We start from the raw sequence: 19,006 nt of genomic DNA, 5'->3' as shown, positions 1-19,006 counted from the left end.
TGGGTGCCTCTGTCTGAGAGAACGAAGTCTGGTACGCCCCACCGTGTCAGGATGTCTTTTCTGAAGATGGAGGCAACATTCTTCGCTGTGGCACTCCGAATGGGGAACAACTCAACCCATCGAGAATAATAATCGACAAAGACCAGCAGGTATTCATTTTGATTTGTGCTACGTGGCAACGGACCCATGAGGTTGACTCCCAGCATTTGGTTTGGGCGGCTTGTTGTGATTTGCTGTAGTTTTCCAGCAGGCTTCCGGTTATCACTTTTCAAAGTTTGACATTTAACACAGGTCCTCACATGCTGTTTCACCGCTGACCACATGCCTGGCCAAAATGCTACTTCCTGAAGTCGCTTATAGGTCTTGTAGATTCCTCCATGGCCACAGATAGGAGTGGAGTGATAGTACTGGAGAAGGGTGGATCTGAGACTGCTGGGAATGTAGATTCTGTAATGCAGTTGGTTATTTGTCAGGTATGTTTTGTGATACAATTTGTCCTCAATTATTTCGTACTGGTGAATCAGACTGGCACAATTATCTGCAACTGCTTGCAATCATTTTGTAACTTCGGGGTCTTTGTGCTGTTCTTCCCACAGGACAACATCTGATACAGGCAGTGCTGGATCTTTTCCGCTGGTGTACAAGTTACATCCTGGGGTAACCGAAGATCTGGATAGAGCATCCGGAGCTACATTTAGCTTCCCTTTTCGGTACTCAATAACAAAATCGAATTTCTGCAATCGCAGAACCCAACGAATGAGGCGGCTGGTGGTTTTCGTGGAGTTCATGACCCATTGCAGCGCAGCATGGTCGGTAACAACTGTAAAAAGCTTGTGCTCCAAGTAATATTGCCACTTTTCCAGGGCCCAGATGACTGCAAGACATTCTTTCTCCGTTGCAGTATAATTGAGTTCGGCCCCAGTTAAGGTTCGGCTTGCATAGGCGATAACCTCCTCTCTGCCTACATCCCTCCGTTGGGCTAATATGGCACCCAGGCCGATGTCACTGGCATCGGTGTATACCATGAATGGCCGCTGAAGATCGGGATGTCCCAGAAATGAAAGGAAAGGTGAGGTGAGACTTTAGCTGGTCGAAAGCTTGCTGACACTGAATTGACCCTTGAAAGCTATGTCCCTTCTTTTTCAGTGCGTTGAGGGGTTCAATAATCTTGGAAAAATTCGGGACGAAACGGTGATACCACCCTGCTAACCCGAGGAACCGCTGAACTTCCTTCAAGTTCGTAGGCACAGGATAGGCATGAATGGCTTCAGTTTTACATGGGTCTGCTGAAATGCCCTTGACACTTACAACATGTCCTAGGAAGGTGAGTTCTTGAAGACAGAATTTACTTTTCTTCAAGTTTATGGTGAGACCAGCAGTTTCTAGTCTATGGAGGATAGTCTGGTGGTCGTGGAAATGCTGAGTTATTGAAGGCGAGTACAGAATGATGTCATTGATGTACACAAAGCATATTTTTCTCCTTAGTTCTCCCAGAACTGTCTCCATGAGCCTCTGAAAAGTTGCGGGAGCATTTTTGAGCCCAAACGGCATAACATTAAATTGATAGAGACCTGCAGGAGTAATGAAGGCTGTCTTGGTTTTGCTGTTGGGGTCCATGGTCACCTGCCAATATCCACTGTTTAAATCAATCGTAGAGAAGATGGCTGCCCCAGAGAGTGATTCCAGAATTTCTGTTATATTGGGAAGGGGGTAAGCATCACTTTCTGTTACAGAATTAACTTTTCTATAATCCACACAGAATCTAAATTTGCCGTCTTTTTTGGGTACTAAGACCACCGGTGATGCCCAACCAGAGTGGGATGGTTCAACTATTCCTTGCCTCAACATCTCATCAAGTTGCTCCTCCAGGGCAAGTTGCTTGAGGGGAGACAAACGGTATGGCCGTTGTTTAATGGGGACTTGGCTGGTGGCATAGATGCTGTGTTGGAGAACCTCAGTACGTCCAGTACGGAGAGTACACACCTGAGGGCTTTCGTTCAGGATTTGGAGTAACTGTAGATTTTCATCAAAAGGTAAATGAGCAGCATCCACAGCATTTTTTATCAATGTCTTTTCATCAATACCGTCCGGGTGTTGAATTTGCAATGGTGATGATGGAGGGGGCACAGAAGTTAATAAGGAAAGGTTTTGTGTGGCTTCCTTAAATTGACACCTCTCTTTTTGGGGACTTACATTTGGCATACTTGGATTTCCTGGTTGAAAGGGGTACTCTTTTGAAGGATCCAGCTTGAAGGAGTATTTTTGATCAATGACATTGAGTTGCAGCCCACTGAAGAAAATAAAGTCCAACCCCAAGACTACAGCATAGGCTAGAGCTTGGGATGAAAGTACAGCAGTAGGTAAGGTAAATGCTTGGCCATGTAAATTAATGGTGGTATTCAGCCATCCTAATGGAATCTCTGCTTTTCCATTCGCCAGATAAAGAGGACCACGGCACCACGGTTGCAGCTGGTCCAGGGATGTAAGCTGCCTCATGAGATTTTCATTGATGAGTGTGTAGCTTGCACCAGTGTCCACAATGGCCTTACCTGACCAGGCATCGATACATAGGGGAACAACTAGTTGTTGAGGTATCGCTACACGTTCATTAGAGCTTGTAGATGAGGAGTAGGTTTTCTTAGTTGCTGATTGTGACTTATGATTTCTTGTTGCAGCAACAGAGTTGTTAGACGGGTGACCACCTGACTTGGGGTGATAAGGTTGTTTGCCGCTGGTGGAATACTGTGGACCAGATGTCTGAGGTGACTGGGGAGAGGTATAGTGTGGACATTTTCCTGGTGGATGCTGGCCTCTACATCTCCAACACTGAACTGGGATTTTCTCAGTAGGTTGGTTTGAGGAGGGTCTTTGTGATGTGGCTTGATGCTTAGGGCCCATTCGACCACAATCATAACGAAGCTGTTGCTCATAATCTCTTTCCAGTTGATGTCCTAATTTTACCAGCTCTTCCACTCGGCTACGCAATTGGCTGGCAAGGTACGGCTTGATATTCTTGAGGATCATCTTCACAATCTCACCCTCTGTAAGATCTGCCTTCCATCTTTTACAGAGAGCTCTGTAAGAAAACGCAAAGTCTCTAATAGATTCTGTGTCTCTTTGAATCCTAGTACGGACACGTTCAGCCAGTTCGTCCTCATAATCCTCAGAAAGGAAAGCAGATAGAAATGCAGTCTCAAACTCATTCCAAGTGGTTATGGTGGACCGTCTGACTTCCCACCAGTCACGTGCTGTTCCGTACAAGACAGTACGGAAGGTAGCCAGGATGTCTGCGTCTGTCAGGGGATGTATAGCCAAAAAATCCTGATATTTGGTTAAGTACAATAGGGGGTCTACATCGTCTGAAGGCCTTCCAAATGTGGGGAAATTTAATTTTATATGGTCACTTTTAACCACAGATGTTAAAGGAGGGGTTGAAGAAGTTGAAGGAGTCACTGGAACAGAAGGAGATGGCTGGGATGAAGTACTGGTAGTGCTGGGATCTGTTGGTGTCAATACACTTAACTTTTGTTGATCTGCACTTTTTTTGACACTTTGAAATCCTTTCTCCACTTCACTTTTCAACTCTTTGAAACCGGTGAGACATTGATCAGTTTGAATAACACATTGTTTGAGTTGTGAAGTTATCTTATTATGGCTTGTTTGGAAAGTGTTTTGAACAGCTTTGATGTCCTGCTGAACCTCTGCTTGGAGTTGATCAACCATGAATCGTAGTTCGGACACCAAGGTAGATTCCACCTTCTGGAGTTCTTCCGTAATCATTAACTTCATTGCTTTAGTCAGGTTATCTGCTTCAGATTCCTCTTGTCTTATTGGTAGTAATCAGGGTTAACACTTGATTTTTGTTTTCTTCCAATTTTGCAGCAAGATCAACCATCTGGCTCCGGTGATGAGAAGAGGTATCTTTCACTTCCTGGGTAAGTTCATTCACTTTTCTTTCTTGTCTTGCCATTAAGTCAAACATGGTATCCCAGTTCCCTTGTACCTGGGCAGTGACTTCTTGTATTTCCCTTCCAGGAGTTGGTAGAATGTTGGGCAGGTCATGTCGTGCCACTGAAGAAGGAGTTCCACCTTCAGATGAGGTGCAAAGTTGCATGCTATCCACTTGTGGTGCCCAGGTGAGAGTTTGCACTGGAGTGCTCCCAGCCAGAGCAGGAGAGGACATGTGCACACGGGTTCCAGGATGAACAGGGCTGAGTGGAGTGGGGGTATGGTAGAACACAGGAGCACATGGAGGTGGTACCAGAGGCATCCATGGTCGCAGTGCAGGCGGCCATACTGGAGTTGAGATGTCTGGTGGAGACTCAATTTCCACAAAAGTAGATTGGGAAGGAGGGGTATGCGCCATGATTTCTGTGATTGAGTGTAAGAATGTTGAGTGTAAAAAACAATAAATATCAGTAAATGAGATATGTGTCAGTTTGTTTGTCCCTGAAAGATTTCTACTAAACAACAAAATACAACTTTTCACAACTGTTCAGTCAGTATTATCTCAAAAACACTAAGTAAATCAAAAACAATAAGTATTCAAAGTAAGTCACCTTCACTTATTTCAATTATTCAAACGATTATCAATTTCTGTGACACCTTAGAGATAACACTCTAATTGTTCAATTAGCGTTCACAGTTTATACACACACAAAAAAAATGTCACAAGCATAAGCAATTTACAAGATTAATTCAGACAATTTCATTGTTTCACTAATTTTCCATAAAAAAAAATAAAGTTTTCAAATCACAATGTTTCGTTTTTTTTTTTTTTTTTTTTTTCCTCTCTCAAGTGTTCAATCAGGTTTCAAGCCCATCCCTGTTCGGGCGCCACTCTGTAACGGTGGTGGCCGCCCTAACTTAAATAAATTATTTTAAAGAAAACCTTCGGGCGCCAGACAGGATTAAACCTGTCAAAAATGTACTTAACCCAGGATAGCAGAAAATGTAACCACCTGTTACACAACAACTTATAATAATAATCCCAGAAAAAAGGTAATTTCACAAGGGATATTTATTCTTCTATATGTTCACAATCATAATCACACAGAAAAACGAAATGGACAAAAAATAAATAAAAAAAACAAAACAAGAAATGAAGTTCACAGCAGCGGTCTCTGGTCTTCTAGATCCGAGCCCCGTGCCGGAAACCAACCGCGTCACGCTAATCCACGTTCGCAGATTCGTGTCCACATTCATTCACAAAAAAGTCCATAAAAAAAGAAAAGAGAGAACAAAGAAAACATTGGATGAACATCTCATTAATCTTGTGGTAAATCACCAACATTAAATCAACAGCAACAATAATTTTAACGGCCAACAACAATTATAAACAAAACACTAAGCACACAGAATGTGCGAATATGAAAGCTATGCGAGTGGTGGGTGCGTGCGTGCGTGTGTTGCAGTGTGTGTAATGGCGGCGCAAAGGTACTGACCACGTTTGCAGGTATAGAAGGCACCAATGAGTATCGCGGGTCAACAGACACCAAGATAGGTGGATAAGCGGTTTGTTGCCTTGTCTTCAGGACCGCTCATGACAGTTTGTCTGGAAGTGCAATGCTTCAGTCACGCACCAGACCTCATACACATGAAACAGCTGATTGACACGCAGCCGTCTTTCCACCGTAAACCATCACTCATACGGGCAACCCTCATGTGCAAACAAACGGATGACGCTTCTGATTCAGGTACGACACACTCCCTTTAAATACAACTTCCTTCCTTCGTTAATTGACACACTCCACCCAGAATCACGCTAAAATGAAAGTGAAAGTAAACAATGTTGTGGGACAGATTCTCTTGTTTGCCACATGATAAAGAATAATTTCAAACTAAAGTACCTGTTTGCTCTGCCAGTGCTTGCGCAAATACCTGTAAACTGAATTGGAAGACAGCCGGATTTACAGACTAGCTTAAACTCACTTTCACAATGTTTGAATTTAACAGTCATAAAAAAAACTTGATGGTAGTAAGTTTGTCTTGACTCTTGACGCAGATATGACGACATGATATTCAGTGCTAAGAACAAGCAAAATAGAGATTATGTAATTCACGTTAAAACAAAGGATGAATAAAAAGTTTTTAAACGCTTCCCCTCCTCAGTCTACAAAAAGACTGCATTTGTTGTTTGCACTGCGCGCTACAAGACACTTTTAAACAAGCTGTTAATAATGCACATGCGTCACAAGCGCAAAAAATAACCCAAATGGTGCTGGCTTCAGACCTCCTCATCGGCTTCAGACCTCCTCATCAACATCAGTGCCACGCTAGTCGCAAAACCAGGCCTCGGCACGACTGGAGGCGGGAATGCTTAACGTTACTTTCATGAAGGCTGTCAACGAACCAGAATGAAAAAAGCTAAAAATATATCTAACAAATTATAAGCACATTACAACAAATTTATTTTAAACGCAAAATCACCTTCATCCAGGAAATCAAATCGGCATGAGAAACTTTCACATTCTTCTGTAACGTTACGTCTCTGCATCTCATGAACTTGACGAGCTTCCTTAATCCTGACAGAAATGCGCAGTTAATCATTTCTAAATGTGTTCACCCCCATATTTTACTAAAAATGTTAACAAATGTAATTAATTTAATTTTAGAAAGAGAAAAGCAATTCAACCTACCATCTCGGTTGCATAAAGATAAAATGGCGTCGTCGTCTTGTGAGGCAGCAGTCATCGAGGGGCGGAGTCAATACAATTCGGCGCGTTCTTTTGCACTTTCAGTGTAAAAATAAAATTACACTACGTAGCACCCTGTAACTACACTGAAGAGGAGTACTTTTTAACACTGTAGATTGTTAATTTAACTCTTTGGGAATTAATAACTTTTAACAGTGCAATTTTTACACTGCCGATTTTACTGTGCACCAAACACAGCGCTAAAAAAACTTGACACAATCTTCCATTCAGCCATCCGTTTTGCCACTAATGCACCCTTTCACACTCATCACTGTGACCTGTATAAACTGGTGGGCTGGCCCTCCCTTCATACCCGGCGGCTCCATCATTGGTTTCTATTCATATACTGTACAAGACATTCATGGGCAAGACACCTCTCTATTTGTCGGCTCTTCTTCATGCCGTTCATAACACCAATTACACCAGACCAAGTAATGTTAATAAATTATTAGCAAATTTTGACCGCTAGATTCCAAACTCTATATATTTAATGATAAATACCCAATTGAGAGATTAATGCATTTATTGTATTAGGATGTCTTTTAAAAACAAAACAACACCAAACTGTACATTTAAACAAGTTTAATTATACATCTATAAATAATAATATCCGTAGATGTCCTGAACAAAATGACTGAGTAGCCTATGTTTTCATGTTTCCACTGTTCGATCGCGCCTGCGCCTTACACACACACACGCACGCACACACACACACACACACCATGTTCCAGCATTGCAACCTTGACATCGCAGCCTGTTCATTATAGCCATAATAAAATATAATAATAAAATAGTCAACCTAACATATAAAAATTCCACTGCTCTGTTTATATAGTCAGTAGCCTACAATTCGTACCCTTTTGCGCATGTGAAGAGGATGATTTTTTCTGTCGATATTGGACCGTGAGTGAAGTACAAAGCCTATAATAAAGAATAGTTTACCATCCAAATACATCGCAAATGTTGAAACATTTTGATTCTAATTAGAGAGTTACGTGAGCCCAACGCCGCTTACTTTCACTTTTGCTGGAAAGTAGTCTATTTCATTTTGGCTTGTTTATAGTTATTTTTTTCATTCTTGGTCTGTTCTGAATATCATTACATTTAAATGATTTGTTGTGAAATATGTTTTGTATATTTTTTACCACATTTTATTGTTGTGTATATTGGTATATGTATAATAATACCCCGAAATTCAGTGCGGTCAATCCGGTCTATGGCCGGAATTTTTGCCGTATGTGTAATTTATATGAAAAACATTTTAAATGAAAATACAGACACTTTTAGGAAAAGTCAGGTACCAGCAGGATTTTATTTATTTTTTCAACAAAGTTATTGCAGATATAAAATTCAAAACGGTCAAAATGACCGCCATGGCAGTTCTAGTGTTAACCAATCCTTAAACCTACTCACACCACCAGCCTGGTCTCTAACCTTACATGTATCACACCTCAATAACAGCAAGTGTTTTGGAATTGAACATGAACACAATAAGTACATTGTACCTAACAATTATTATTATTATTATTTTGATCCAAATACACAGTTAAAGACACCTAATATAAAGTAAGTCATTAAGTAAGTCATTCTTATATTGTTAAAATATTGTTGAACATCCAGATGACTCATAACTAGTTAACGCCATTTGTAAATGCAAAATAAGGTTAAATAACATGTGTAAACATTTTAATTTACTTTAAATAACAACCTGTTAATTTACATTTATGCATTTGGCAGACGTTTTTATCCTGAGTGACCTGCATTGTATTTTCAAGGTACACATTTACACTCTTATCAGTTCTTGCTTTCCCTGGGAATCAAAGCCATGATCTTGACATTGCAAGCCCCAATGCTCTACTGTTTGAGCTACAGGAAAGTGCTGTAGTTAATCATTATGTTATGTTCAATAGCAAACTTTAACAAGCACATTATCTCATATTTCTAGCTGCTATGTGTATATACATTAACTAATGATCCGTTAATCACTATAACATTTTTGTAAATGATTTATAAAGTGCTGCCAAATGTAGGATTTAACCTGAATGCTTAGATAACAAAACAAAAAAACTGTATAGAGAAACTTAGCTGTAACGCCAGAATGAACTTGCAAAGATGAAGTTGCCTCACTTTTTATAATCAGCCTTTGTGTACAGCCAGTCTTGTATACTCTCCCAGATTCTGGAAACTGTCCTCCGAAAAATGCGCAGCACACAGTTGAATATTTTGGTTCAGGGTTGCTGAACACTTTTTAAAGTCAAATTTAAGGCTTTTTGGGGCCTTTGTAAGACCTGAAAAAATAAATATTAAAATGGGGTGTGCAATATTGACAAAAAAAAATTTATATTGCAATGTTTCCAAAGTTTTGTTAATTATAATGTGTTTTTGTGCTGGTACCATGGCTGGTTTAGGCCTGTTGTTGACAGCTGACTCACAAAGATATTCAAATTATTCATATTCTATGTGGTGGCAGTTCACATCAGTGACAGAAATTAACATTTTTTAATGGGGCAATATTTTCCACCTTAAATTGATTTCCAGGGGCATTTTTTACCTATATAAGGCATTTTTTTCAAAATATATTCTATGTATGCGGCAAATTTTAACATTCAAATTAAATTATATTAGAATAATGACAGTGGGCTGTTACCTATCAAATGAAATAATTATCAACAAAATCCATCTTTGCAGTGCAGAGGTGACACAGAAGCGGCATCAGAAGTGGCATTAATATATTTACATAGCATTTACAATTGCATTAATAATGCAATGAGTTTTTTGTTCAATATTTAAATATGAAATTATTTCTAATTTGAACTTTTTAGTTAAACGGTATTTTAAATATGAAACTAACACCACCAGTAGGTGGCAGCAAGTCACCATCTTAATAAAGTGAGTGGAGGGAGTCATTCATTCAACTGATTTGTTCAAATGGCTAATTCATTCAGGAAAGAAGCAAGTGATGGGCCATTGAATCATTAGTTAAACTATCTAGTGCAAAACGTGGAAAAAATCATTGCTTTCTGTTGCACAGTTCTGCTACAGTTTCATTTTAAAATTTTCATCGGCAAAATAAAGGAAAAACAACGAATATTGTGTCTAAAATGTAACTGAACTGGGAAAATGGCACTCTTGCTCATGTGATATTGTAATATAATACATAAGACAAAAACTAATTTGGGGACATATAACTGCACACATCACATAGTGAAAGTAAAGCACGCGTGACAAATGCTAAGTCAGCTCGCAGTGACTCGCACATCGTTAAAACAATGATTACAATATCTTCATATATCATACATATCGGCATCGCACACCCCCACGTACATAAGAATGAACTTACAATTGAACTAAAATTAGCCATTTTCTTCTCATTCTTTCCTCCTGTTTTGCATGCAGGAGACAGACGCATTATGCTGCCGTAAATGACGCAAATTGTCATGTGAACAAGCAAATCCACGAAGATAGAATAATAAGTCAAAGTGTCATCCAAAATTTAAGACCTATCATAAGTAAAAATAAGACTTTTTATGGCTTTAAACTTTAAAAATCACAGGAACTCTGTGGTTGTACTATTCTGGAACAATGTTGTAAATAAAGCTTAACCACTGTTTTCTAATTGTGTCCTCTTTTGGAAGGCCAAACAAAGTAGTTTGGCTTTCGCAATGAAAAAACAGCGTCTCCACAACATGGCAGCAACAATAATATAGCGAAAATAAAAGTTACGCCTTCTTTCTTTGCCCCCACACACTGACATAGATTTGTGGTGACATGTTTGAATGAAGCGTTTTTAGGCGTGGCTGAGCCTTAACTTTTACAAAGAATATCTCTTTGGGTTTGAGACTTTGAGCTTTGTAACTCTGCAGATCTTATACATGCACAAACAGCTACATAACACACTAAAGAAAAAGGAATACGAGAGGCGGATTCAGTCTCCTCGCACCCCTCAGAAACCTGACGATCAGGTCGTGCTTACTCAAGGATTTTCCATCAACTTCATCATGATGAGCGGCAATAGAGGCAACATACACTTTGAGAGTGGATCAAACATCTTCAAGGGTCTTCTCAGTCAGAAGAACACCACTCAACGAACAGATTCCACTTCAGAGCGTAAGCATGCCTCGTAGAGGGTGCTCTTGCAGAAGTGATGGTGTCTATGACTGCTTGTGGTATATAATCTAGAACCTCCACATGCTGTCCAGGGACCAGACATGGAGTTTCCCGAGGTCTGGACGCAGGTGCTATACGGTGCCCCGTCTCTGAGAAAGGAGGTCCTCTCTCAGAGGAATGGGCCAGGGAGGTGCTGTTGATAGGAGTATCAGTAGGAGTATCAGTTCGGGGAACCAGGTCCGGTTGGGCCAATAAGGGGCAACTAGCAAGACCTGCTCCTCATCCTTAGTGACTGGGAAGGGTAGGACTTTGTACTGATACGCTTGAGTCTCACACGCAAGCGCAGGAATAGCTTGTGAATGTGTTGCGGAAGGATGGAGACATGAAGGTACGCATCCGTCAGGTCGATCACTGCAAACCAATTTCGGGGACGGATACATTCAAAAATGTGTTTTTGCGTTAGCAACTTCAATGGAAGCTTGTATAGGGCCCGATTCAACACTCGCCGGGCCAAGATTGGCCCTAATCCACCGCCTTTCTTGGATACAATGAAATACAGACTGTAGAAGCCGGTCTTCATATCGGCTAGATGGACCGGCTCTATCACACCCTTCGCCAGTAGGACTGCGATCTCCGCACACATGACAGGGGCCCGTTCGCTCAACACCAAAGTGCAGTGAACACCCTTGAACTTGGGAGGGCACCAGACAAACTAAATCGTATAGCCAGGTCTTATGGTACGGAAGAGCCAGCTGGATGGGCTGGGAAGCGCTAGGTGGTGCAGTGAGGTAGAAGACAGGGACATGACTCGGAAGGCATAATGGCCTGAAGTCTGGTCTGAGTGTGCGGTGCAACACTCACCTGTTTCCATGGGTCGGCAGGGGGTGCGTGAGAGGGCGTACTCTGGTCTTTGAACCGCACCAGGCTGCCGGCTGGCGATACAAGAAGGGGCTGAGGGCTTTACAGGGTTGCACAACACCAGTCTGGCCCTCTTGGGAGAGATAGAGAAGCTGCTTTAACTGAGAATTTGGGTACCGCTGGCTGAGACGTTACCTGGTTACCTCAGCCTGCTTCTGAACAGCAGAGAACCACTGGGCAGTCTCAAACAGTGTCGCTGATAAAGGCCACCACGTGAGATTGGAGCATCGAGAAAGTGAACTTTGGCAGGGGGCGCTTCTGGACTGCCAGAGTGGATATTATCTGGCCAAGGGCCAGCCCTGTGACTTTAACCCTCTGGGGTCTGAGGTGTTTTCTGGCCCTGGAGGTGTTCTGACATGCTCTGACATTTGTGCTTATTTCTGTTACTTGTGACATTTTCATGGCTAAAGTCTGATTACACTGTTAGTTTTTTTTTTTATTACACTGTTTAGCACAAACTCTGCTACAATAATATGTCAGCAGCATGTATGTAAAAGTTTGTAGTTTTGAGATAATGACATTTATGAGTGGTTTGTGAAAATACAACAAATAATTGTCACTGAAATAAGGCCATGAAACCCATACTGATTATTTCTTCACAAGACTTTTTATTCACAAGACAAGAATATTTGCTCCAAAACTATGTGAAAATCACCCTGACTGCTTATTCAGATAAGACAATATATTGATTTAAAATTTGTAAGAAGTGTTTTGTGTAAGAAAGCTTTATGCGGGAGGCGTAAAAACATCATTAATATGTATGGTTTTCACACCTGAGAAAGACAAAGACCCTCCCCTAATGGCCCTATTAGGAGCTATTAGGCCCTGTCATTCTGAGCAACCTTGAACAAAGAATGAGGAGATTTAAAAAAGAATGGCTTTTTGATTGTTTGGATTTATTTACAACACAACATAATCCAAAGATACACAACAAATGACAAAAAAGCACATTATTGAAAACAATGATCCAAAGACAGAGACCCTTGTGCCATTCCTAAAAACATTGTACATACCTGTCATTTCCAAGGTGTTTGATTTTCACTTTACCATGTTCATGTACAGAGACTCATGTGAATGTTGAAGTCAGCAGGACTCAGTTGCATCTGGGCCCTGTAAAAAACAAACAAAAAAACCCCAATAAATTAAATCTTCCAAAAGATTTCAGTAACAACTACGCTAGAGAAAAATATATGGATTACAATATAAAAAAATTAAGCCTATTGTTTGGTGCGTTTTGCTTTTCAAATGCAGAGTGCGCTCCAAAATATGATACATTCAAACGCAGAGCGCGCTCCAAAATATGAAACATTCAAACGCAGAGCGCGCTCCAAAATATGATACATTATGGTTACCATATTATACATATCTACGTTTGAGCAGATATCCACAAACACAGTAACGGTTCAACTGCAATGTGAAGTTTATGCAACAATAACATTAACTAATAATTAAGAATTCATCTTTCTTGTCTTCAAATCACATCCTTCTTCTTCTGAGGTAAATCCAATGTAAGCTCGCGTGTCTTCCAAACTCGACGAAAAGCAGAGACTGATGAAGTTTGGTGCTTTGTTTTTGAGGTAACGAGCGCGTTCGTGTGAGGCGTGGACGATTTGCATGTCAATCTCTTTTGAGCGCGTGGGCGTGGTCAAATTAAAAATAATGAGCAAGCGCTTGAGAAACTGGACATCTTGTTGGTTTTATACAAATGACTTAAGCAGAGAATATTTGTTTTCAGTTTGAATCCGATCATTTAAAAGTACACACATAAATGATTATAAAGATATATGGCTCATAAATGTGTGACAAGTATTCGCTGAGTTTTGTTTCAGTTTATAGACGTGCTCAAGAAAAAAAAGTTCAGCGCGACGGAGAGGCAGAAACCACACCCTGTTTATTTTCTTTATTTTACAAAAGCACAATGTTTTGATTTGATTGTAAGTGGACACATACAAAAGTAGACATCTCACAGATTCTTTTTTCATATTTCTTTTTTCTGTATGACCATAAATGACGGAGTAATTTAAGTTTATTGTGCTACAACGTGAAGAAAATCCAGCAAAACGCACCAGCGCGTTTGCCGACCCCAGAGGGTTAATCATGGTTAGCTATGTACAGCTGAACCCTGACTCAGAACTACCTTCGTGCATTTTGAGTGTTTTGGCTAGAGCCCTGCACGGGCCTCAAATCTAGGCCCGAGCCCGGCCCTGGCCCGAGACGCTCAGGCCCGAGCCCGACCCGTGTCCGACAGCTCATCAGAATTATCAGCCCGAGTCCGACCCGAGCCCGTTTTTTTTTTCTTTTTTTTTTTCACAGCGGCAGACTGCCATTAAAATATGTCCGTTTTGTTAGTTATGTTTCTTTTCTTTTCATTTCTTTATTAAGTTAATTTAGACAAATGTTTGGAGCATTAAAAAAAAAAAAAAATGACGACCAAGCAAGCCAACGAGCCGACAGCGAGTAAAACATGTTTGATCAATTTAGCCTCTCAAATCAACGCTAATACTTTACTTAGCCTACCTACAATAAAATCCATAGATATAAAACACTTCAAGCATATCACACAGACAGTTAGTTTAATGTTTATTTATTAATCCACAGTGAGTAATTTTTTTTTAAATACTGAGGCAGGCTCAGGCTGCTCGCAACAGCGCTCGCAAACGAAATGAGCAATAGCTAATCTAAACAAATTAAATTAAATAAATCAAAAACAAACTTGCAGGTTATCTTACCTCAAAAATGCACCACAGAACATGGCCATTCTTTTTTCCAGTAGTTTCCAACAGTTAAACGAAAATAAAGTCCAATCAAACGAAAAGTTAGAACAGTCTCTTACAGAGCATCGTGGAGAAAAAGAATAGCATCCACAGTGGAAGAGTTTAACCCAGTCCTCTCTTCTGTCACTCGCGATTTTTCTCTTAATATTCTCCATTATTTGCACGAGGTGAATCGTTGGTTCCGCTGACGGGAAACCTTCTGTGTGTGTGTGTGCGTGCGTGCGACTGTCATGTCAATCATATGTCAGTGTAATTATAAGATTATGAAAGTTATGAGGTTATTAAATGTCTTTCTATGTTTGTCTTTCTATCGTTGACGTCAACTTCTCGTATTTTTTTAATTAATGTCTAAAAATATAAAAAGAAGGATAACCCAAAAAAGGCCCGAGGCCCGGCCCGCATGTGAACTATGACGTGAAAATTGGCCCGAAGCCCGGCCCTAGGGGCGTAAAAAAGTCGGGGCCCGTCGGGCTCGGGCTGAAATGCAGGGCTTTAGTTTTGGCCTTCCCCCGACTTGCAGGGTTGCCATCACATGCAGGGAAGAGGCGGTCTGCAGTAGCACAGCCCCCCCACCATTTAGGATAGTGAGAGAGGAAAACTTTTTCTATAGATTTAGGCATGTTTGGCTTGCCATATAGGCGCTAATATGCTTACATACTGCCAAAGTTTTTCACACACATGCGAAGACAAGGGGGACGGGGCAAGGCAATTACGTGTCGGCCCAAGGAAAGCATCGTTGTGAAGTCTGAATCCGATTCAGTATGAGCACACACACACCATTATAGTGGAAAGCTCAGCATCATCTTCATTTCCAGAGCGTAACAGCACTCTCTCCAATGCCGCGATCGACATCTGATCCTCCCCTGGAGCCCAGAATGAAATGCTAGGTCCCTCATGAGGAGGACCAGCAATTCCATCCAGAACCTGCCAGGCATGTGAGACAGTGAACATGGCCGTAGGACGGCACGTGGCATGCTGAGTGCTCAAGCCATTAAGAAAGGCAATATGAACAACGTGTCGACGTGGTAATGCTCTCATGAGAGAACATGAACCACCCATGAGTGCAGTCTCAGGAAGTTTGTGACGCGATATAGGGAAGGGCCCACAGGGATTGTTTACCGGGCGGGGAATCCCTCACTGTAATCCTCAGGTCACACTGGCTATTCAGTGAAGAAGCCCTTTTATGGTTGCACCAGAAGAGGAACTAGATCGGGGTATAGGTGTGGTATATCCAACTTATTTGAGGCACTTGAGCCTCGACCGTGCATTAAGAGCGCCGAACGAAGCGTGCTGGGTTGCCGTGACAACCCGTGAGGTCAGCCGGCAGCTCAACGGCACACTGAGCGGCTCAAGCCTTTACGAGAAAGGTGAGATGAACAACGTGCCGATGTGGTCATGCTCTCATAAGAGAACATGAACCACCCACAACAGTTTCAGCGCGCTTAAGCCCAGGCATATGAAACAGTGATCGTGGCCTTCAAATGAGGATAGGAAACGACTGCATCCAGAAACACACGGTTTGAATGACATCTTGAAAAAGACGCAGTGTCAAACCTTGTATGCTCTTTCAGGAAAACTGCTCTCTCTGGTGCCGAGTGTATAGGGTTATGGCCACGGCTACACAAGCAGGACGATAGTGCAAGCCTGATGTGAGCACTCACATTCTCATTGAAGGCGCAACCTCTATCAGATTATTCACACTCTTTGATGATTGTAGAGCAGGAACAACCACTAGGCTCCAAAGCGAAAAGCAAATATGTGACGCACCTCCTGCTCATTATATGCTTGTGCTGCAAGGCAGGGCGGCTGATGCAATTATCACATGCCAATGTGCATTGGCTTGTCTTGCCGAGCACACATTGATAGAAGACAACGAAGAAGTAAGTATACGAAGAAGAGGATGCAACGAGGTAAGTAGAGCTGCTGGTCTATTTGGTGTCTGAACACAAACAACTGTATGACAAACGCCACAGTGACTAGAAAAATCTTGTTAAGAGTGTAAGAATGGATTTTCCTGCTAAGACAAAAGATGAGATAAGACTCACCCTACAATAAAGCAATAAAACGCACCCTGGACAGAAGATCGCAAAGAAAGAGCACAGGAAAAACTTATCTCCTTGTTTATATATGCATCCCCCCCTCTCCCTCGTCCCCCCTGATTCAAGTAACTAAAAGTCCACTAAGATTGTCTATATATCACATATGATGTATCTTGTAAATCTATTGTTTTTCCTTTTCATGTTTGGCATCATTTTAAATGTCTCAGTGTGATTGGTAAAATGGTCTTAATTTCATTGCAGTCATTGGTGTTATGAGAAAGATTGAGAACTTAGGAGAATTCTGTTCTCCTCTTTGGGTGATGTCTCTTCAAGATGTCTGATAATTCTCTCCTCTCCCCCGAAACCAGGTGTTACCTCCTGGGGTACATGAATTGACCCAAAACAACTCAAAAATATTTATACAAGCCTTTTGTTCTGGTCTGGGTATATAATGGAAAGTGGCAGAGCAGTCTTTGGAAAAAACAACACACAGTGCTGTGTCAGTGTTTCCCCAAGTCTTACACTTGGAACACACTCACACAACACTGAGTGTCTCTGTCAGGAATGTATTGCTTACTCTTAGAGTAATCTTTGAGTAATTGATGTCATGTGTTTATTATTTCTGAATTGGCTTTTAATCATTTACTTGTGTAATTGGCATGTTATATGTTATATTTGAATTATTCTGCATTATTCTGAAATCATTATTCATAGAAGATTACTGTGTAGTCTGGTGTTTCCGCAAAGCTACTCCAGGATAGATCAAACCAAAGGCACTATGAATGGAGCATGGAGCACATCATTAAGGAGACCTTCGGATTTCTGAATATTACTGGAAAAAAAATGACACCTTTTGGGAAGCATTTCAGAACTGGCTACGTTTGTGATCGTGAGCGCACATTCTCGGAGTGACGTCACAAAGCGATACCGGGTCCTTAATGAATGAATAATTTAAATTATGGGATACTAAGAATAATCAAAGATCTAAATTAAGTCATAATCAATATTTATGATTATTTTCTAATAAGAAACATTATTATCATTATCATATTATGATTATCATTTGAAATTGGAGTCAGATTTAGCATAGGGCTAAAGTAATATTGAAACTAATGTAGCGACACTGACTTGGTATCCGGCCAGATGTTCTGAATTAGGCAAATCCTGACTTTCAAACACAGCCCCTTTGTCAGATGAGAAAACAAGAGCTTTTCGTTTTTACTCTTCTGCAAAATGTAAGAATAATGCACGTCTAGATAACGCCCCAGGGTAATTACCAGCGCCACTCTGGCTGGGGTCTCCCTGGCGCATGACACATTTATAACAAGCTTGTATTGTTAGCAAATGATTCGACCAAGTCCCCTGATTTTAAATCTTGTCACTTCACCACACACACACATCCTGTTCAAGAGTTCACAAAGCAGCCTAAACTTTGAGGGACTTCATGCGCACACACACACACACACACACACACACACACACACACACACACACAGGAAGACCTTCTTGCCCTCACCTACAACACTGTGATAAAATGACCCTTTAAAATGTCATTTTGGCTAAATGTTAAAATGTTATGTTTCACGGACTCCATATGACCAATTGGAGTAGCTGCAAGCTTTATGCTATGTTAATTGAACTGCAAATGCCTATACTAATGCATAATAATGTATCTTTGCATTGCTACAACGTATATATTCTATTTTTGATACCTGTCTGATCCTCTCGACCTGATGGAGTTGAATTTCGATAACCAATTGCAGTAATTTGTAGCATTTGACACATTTCATGTCTTGAGCAAATCTTCTCAAATTCGATCTCACTCATGACTCATTCGAGTGGGCGTGTCTAACAGGACAAAGGGAAATCTTCCGCTCGGAATGCTCTAAGATGATTCGTCCTCCACGCAAAAGGGGACGCGGGACACTGATAAAAGTCCAAACCTTCAGTCTCCTCTTCTCTCTTCTCCCTCCTTCAGAAAACTTTGGAAACCCAAGTCCGGACCGGCTTCGGCCTGCTTTTCTTCTCTTTTATTTCTTTGTATGTTTTCTATAGTCTAGTTTCGTTTTCCTATTCGCCTCTGTTCATTCACGAGCTGAATGAACTTAGCCTGAATCATTCTCGGTAATGTTACTTTCAAGTGAACCTTCAAATCTTCCCGCTACACAACTCTGGAAGAAACCAGGACACGCAGCTCAGCTCTAAAAGGGACACACAGATCCCTTTTTCTCAGCTCCACAAAAGAGTGCCTTTAAAACTGCAAGTATCTGACATATTTTAATGCTGAATCTAGGTGTCTCTCAAAAGGGTTCTTTGTTGGTAATAAGTTGCCAGTCTCTTCTTCAATGCTCTCTCATTCTCTCTCTCATCCTTTTCTGTCATTCTATCTTTCTCTAAGTCTGATCATTTTATTCTCCCTCTCACTGTTATTCGTTATCTTGTATTGTTTAACTGTATTTTATGTGCATAGACA

The sequence above is a fragment of the Abramis brama genome (genome assembly GCF_963993115.1).
Source record: "Abramis brama genome assembly, chromosome: 4".
NCBI classification, from domain to species: Eukaryota; Metazoa; Chordata; class Actinopteri; order Cypriniformes; family Leuciscidae; genus Abramis; species Abramis brama.
The sequence above is the reverse complement of the archived record's forward strand: the minus strand, read 5'-3'. Positions refer to the sequence as shown.